This window comes from Nuphar pumila, chromosome 8 (genome assembly GCF_984573655.1).
Source record: "Nuphar pumila chromosome 8, dmNupPumi1.hap1.1, whole genome shotgun sequence".
Classification (NCBI taxonomy): Eukaryota; Viridiplantae; Streptophyta; class Magnoliopsida; order Nymphaeales; family Nymphaeaceae; genus Nuphar; species Nuphar pumila.
Genome location: NC_143256.1, coordinates 92,544,807 through 92,550,339, shown reverse-complemented (window position 1 = coordinate 92,550,339; position 5,533 = coordinate 92,544,807). Strand labels below are relative to the sequence as shown.

General features: G+C 35.3%; 1 non-coding gene across 1 annotated transcript; it reads right to left on the bottom strand.

Annotated features, from left to right (window-relative positions):
• Positions 1-1,122: 1,122 nt before the first annotated feature.
• LOC149830014 (small nucleolar RNA R71) lies at positions 1,123-1,228 on the bottom strand. Its single transcript, XR_016433977.1, has one exon. It is a non-coding gene; the product is annotated as a small nucleolar RNA R71 (small nucleolar RNA).
• Between the last annotated feature and the right edge of the window lie 4,305 nt (positions 1,229-5,533).

Here is a 5,533-nt window from a genome sequence, read left to right as displayed (position 1 = left end):
GGATAGCACAGACTGGAGCGGAAGCGATTACGTGACACGAAGTACGAAGAATAAAGCTTCTTTTTGCTTTTATTTTTAGAATTAGGAATTTTAATTGGGTTTGTAAATATTGCACTTTACGCCCTCTGCGAAGGGTATTCATTTGTTGTAATAGTTAGTTGTTTTTACCTCTTTTGAAACATTTTACATTTCAATAATTCGGCAATAAAGATTAGTTTAGATTTGTGTGCTTGAATACGATATATTCCCGTTCCCTGAGTTCGACCCGGTCTCATCCACTAGTGAGAACCGGTTTTTATTATTTGATGTCTGGTTTTCACATGTTTTACATTTAAAAATCTTTTCAAAATTACAACGATTTAAAAGAAGACATCAAATTTTTGGCGCCGTTGCTGGGGAACGGCGTAATATTAGTATTCACTTTATTGCCTAGTGTTTGTGTTGCATTTAGGTTTAGAACCACGTATGTGCATATCTTAGAGACGAGCTTACTTTTCTGCACAGCCCACCTATTAGGATTCCTTTAGAGGTGACTGTGTACGATTGGTACCGTACACATAGATTTCATATTTCTTATGCATAATCTCTGTTACTTGTAACTATGTGGTGTTTGTTTAGTTTTTGTTGTTTTTAGTTTACTCGCTTTGTGGTTTGCGTGGTTTGGCCGCTTAGTGCGTTAGTTAGGTAGAAAACCCAAAGTTAGGACGTGTGCTACACCGGTCTACTCTAAGGTGTACGCAATGGCTGACGATCATCATTTGATCCGTCCTTTGAGGGAGTACTTCATGCCAAATACGTATACTCCCACCTCCTGCATCACGAGACCTGATGTAGGAGCGAGCCATTTTGAGATTAAGGCCAGTGTGATTCAAATGTTACCTTCGTTTTATGGCCTTAGCAATGAGGACCCATATCGTCATCTCGACGAATTCCTTGAGATTTGCTCGACTGTGCGAATCAATAATTTTGGAGACGACACTATGAGGTTAACTTTGTTTCCGTTCTCTCTCAAAGATAAAGCCAAGCACTGGCTAAAATTTCTTGAGACGGTTCGTATTACTACTTGGGAAGGAATGCAAAAAGAATTTTTAAAAAAATATTTCCCAATTAGTAAAACGAATCAGTTTCGTAAAGCTATAACTAGTTTTTCACAAATTGAGGGAGAACAATTTCATGAGTCTTGGGAGAGATTGAAAGATCTTCTCCGCAAGTGTCCCCATCACCAGGTGCCTCGTTGGCAGTTGGTGCAGTATTTTTATGACGGGCTTACTGAAAAGCATCGTCAAACGGTTGATTCGTCTTGTGGGGGCACTTTTATGCTCAAGAGTGAAGATGAGGCGTGGTCTCTATTTGAGACCTTGAGTGAAAACACGATGCATCATAATTTGTCTTCACGGTTCGATAGGACTACATCTCTGCCTAGTGGTCCTAGGAAAGTTGGGATTTCTGAAGTTGGGTCCGAATTAGAATTGCGTACCAAGGTTGACCAGTTGACTAGGAAGTTAGATCAATTCCTAGCCAATTCTTCTAGAAGTCCAATAGAAAGAGTGTGCGAGATATGTGCTAGCCCTGCACACTGTGTTGCGGATTGTCCGGCAGCGCCATTATATCCTGAATTCGTTCAGGAACAGGTGAATGTTGCCCAAGGTTTTGCTAGACCCATGCCTGATTCGTTTACATCATCATATAACCCAGGTTGGCGAAACCAGTCTATTTCTCCATCCCATCAGCCCTCCCAGACACAGTATAGACCTAGTAACCCTTCACAAGGTTACTCACATCCTATATTTCCACAGGTTCATCCCCAGTATTGTCTACCTTCACCTCAGGAGCCCATTCCAAGTTCATCATTTCAAGAAAAGATGTTAGAAGCCTTTTCTGATATCAAGGCCACTCTTTGTTCCCATACGCAGTCAATAGCCAAGCTAGAGACTCAAATGGGACAATTAGCTCAGACATTGAGTAGACAAAGTGAGGGGAACCTTCATAGTCAATCTGTTGTCCCTAAGGGAGAGGATTCCATGTCATTTGACTTACAACCCACTGATTCACATCATGAACAAGTCAAATCTATTACATCCCTTCAGTATGGGAAGGCGTGTCACTCCACTCAGGAATCAACTCATGAGCCCCATATCACTTCTACTGACGAGTCGATTTCCATATTACCTCAGCAGAAGGGGCAAGGCCCTCAGTTGTTATAGTCTTCATATAAAGCCCCATTTTCTCAGCCTTTAGGATCACCAATTTTTAGTAAGCAAGAGGTACAGATGCAGAAGGTGCTTGACCAAGTCAAGCCTGATCATATTCACCACTTGTCTGAAGTTGCATTAATTGATACTCGGTCGGTCCTAGACTCTCGATTCTTGACCAGTCTCTCAGATGAGACTAATCTCTGTTCTTCACGTCGAGAGAGTTATGATCCTACATTTGGAGGTAGAAGGGATGGAAACACAGTGCATAGTGTCACAGATGACACTCTTTTCTTCATAGAGCCCGGTTGAGTCTGACTTCATGTCCATTGATCTCATGGATGATGAAGGATTTTTTTCAGAGATCCGTCTGGCTGGGGACATGAAACTTAGCGCTTTATGGGAGGCAACCCATATCTTGTATATTATTAGATTTGATTAGAATTTATAGATTTTATTTTGTTTTTACTTTTTCATGAGTTTTTCATGTTGTTTTTGTTTCATTCATGAGTTTCATGTTTTGTCATATATACATTGCATTCATTACATTCATAGAACGTGCATTTTTAATTCATGTCAGGTCATTCTACTCTTTTCCTTCATTTATTTCTCTCATGTGCATTCACTTAGTGTCATTCAAGCATGGGGGAGTGCCACTGGGACAGTGTCATTCAAGCATGGGGGAGTGCCACTGGGACAGTGTCATTCAAGCATGGGGGAGGGTGTAGAATGCACACCTTGATATTTCTGTTTACGTTCTTGCACATGTTTACATATCTCTCATGAAAAGTAGATTTTTAAAGAAAGAGTTTGAACTTATATGAATGTTATTTCAAATCTGATGATTTTTAGAGGATTTTTTAAGCCCCACGAATTTTTTTTTTCTGACATAGATCTAAAAATTATGGTTGTTTATGCGGATTTCGAAGAAATGATAATAGATACATGTTAGAATTTATTTTGAATCATAAATATGAATATGCACAGTTCTATTTTTGAAAAACTAAGCAAATGAACAAAAGTGTAAAAATGAGCTCAAAAGAAAAAATTATAGCATGTGTTAGGTTGTTTGGATAATTCCACAATTCTTAGTAGATGGAACTTAGATGTAAGTTGAAACTTTTAAGTCCATTTTCATAAAGGAGAGTGAAAAACTTCGTGATCCTAAGTAACTGAGATCAGATACAAGTTGAAATATTTGACTCTCATGTTATAAAGGTGAATGAAGGAAGTCACTTTTATGTCTTAGTTGATATCTTTAGATATGTATTGAAAAAGTATAGAAGATATTGACATTGCACAAGGCATAAAAGCAGACCACACGCAAGCTATATGAGAAAAATAAGTGCGCAAAAAGAAAAAGTGTGAAAAGAGAAAAAAAAAAGAAGAGAGAAAAGAGCTTAAAAAGAAAGAAAAGTTCAATGCTTGGAAGTATGATTGAGAAAATCTGTGCAGAAAACATATGAGTGAGGATAAGTAAATAATAATATGTTTTTATTGGATTTTCTAAGAATAAAACATAAATAATTGTGATATTTATAAAAGTGAAAGAAATTCTTTTTCTGTGGTGGTACATAAAAAAAACTCTAATTATATTTTGATTTTGAAATAATAGGAAATATTTGTGAAAACAAAGTCTTTAATTATCTACTGCTTGTGAGGATGTGTAGGATTATGCATACATGACAGAGATGTTTGTGGGTAGCATCACTGCAAACCCTCACGAGACCTTGCTCATCCACTGGGGTAACCCAGGGGTTGAAAGGGCTTGTTGCATGAGCTAAATGCAACCGTGATTCCTACGAAAGTGAGTTAGGTGATAGTTTGATTTCTTGCATTTTTCTGGTTTGCTCGGGGAGTAGCAAAACATAAGCATGGGGGTAATTGATCATGCATATATTTTAGGGATATTTCATATAAAAATATGCATGATTTCATGAGAAAATGTTTCAAAAACCCAATTTTATGATAGTTTTCGAGTAAATGTGCTAAAATGATTTAAAAATAGAAAATGCATGAAAAATAGTTTTATTTTACATTTTTATGCATATTTTAGTTTTTGTTATAGTCATAGTAGTTTTAGTTTTAGTTTTCAATAAAAATAATAATAAAAATAAAAATAAAAATAAAATAAAAATTAGAGTTAAAAAGAGAGTTAGATATATTTTGAAATAAGGTTAGTGTAAATAATTTTTTTTAGAGTAGTTAGTTAGTTTGAAGTTTTTAGTAAATAGTTTGTTTTTTTTTAAATACTCTTTTAAATAGTTTGTTTTTTTTAACAAACCATTGCACGGTTTGTGTTTTGTTTGAAAATTGAAAAAAACTAAAAAATTTATATATAATAACAAACCGGTTTTACACGGTTTGATTTCTTTGAAAAAATCGAAAAAAAAATAATAATAAAACCGGCTTGAACCGGTTTGCATTTTTTTTCAAACCGGTTCCAGCCGGTTTGGGGTTTTTAAAACCCACGAAATGAAATTTTTTCAATGTCTTCATTCATTCACGCAAAAGCTTCCCCGTTTCTCCTCTTTTCCCTCCACCATTTCTTACCTCCTTCTTCTCCTTCTCCCTACTTCTCTCTTCTCTTTCCGGTGGAGGTGGCTACTCAATCCGGCGATGGTGTGGATGGTGGAGGCCATTCTTTTCTAACCCTTCCAGGTGTGATTCACGGTAAGTCAATCCGATTTCTTTTCTTCTTCCTCTTCTTCTTCTTCTTCTTCCTCCGATCTTCAGTTCTTTTTCTTCTTCTTCAGCTTCTTCTAATTTCTTCTTAATCTTCTTCTCTTCCTCTTCCTCTTCCTCTTTTTCAGATCTTTCTTTTCTTCTTCTTCTGATCTAATTTTTTTTCTTCTACTATTTCTTCTTCTTCTTCAGCTTTGTTAATTTTTCTTCAGCTGTGTTGATTTTAAAAAACAGAATAAAAAAAAATTTAAAAACGAAAAGAAAGAAAAAAAAAATATATCGATAGATGTTTCAGTTTTTGTTTCTTTTTGTATCGTCCGATATTCTATTTTGTAGTTCATTCTTTAGTTAGATTTCCTGTATGTATTCATAATTCTGTTTTTACTCTGTAATTTTTTTTTTTTTTTCTGTTTGACATTTTGTTATTTTCCTGTTTTGTTGTTTTTGAAATTTATGTTCATCGTTTAATTTTCTTGTTATACATCTATTTTTTTCTGTTTTGATTAGCCTGTTATTTTCATAATTTCATTCATTCATTGTTTTGCATTATGTTTTTTTTTACTCATTGCATTAAGTAAATTTCTGTTGTTCAGTTTTTTTTTTTATCTCCTGTTACCGATTATTCATGTTTTGTTACATTTTTCATTGTAATTTCC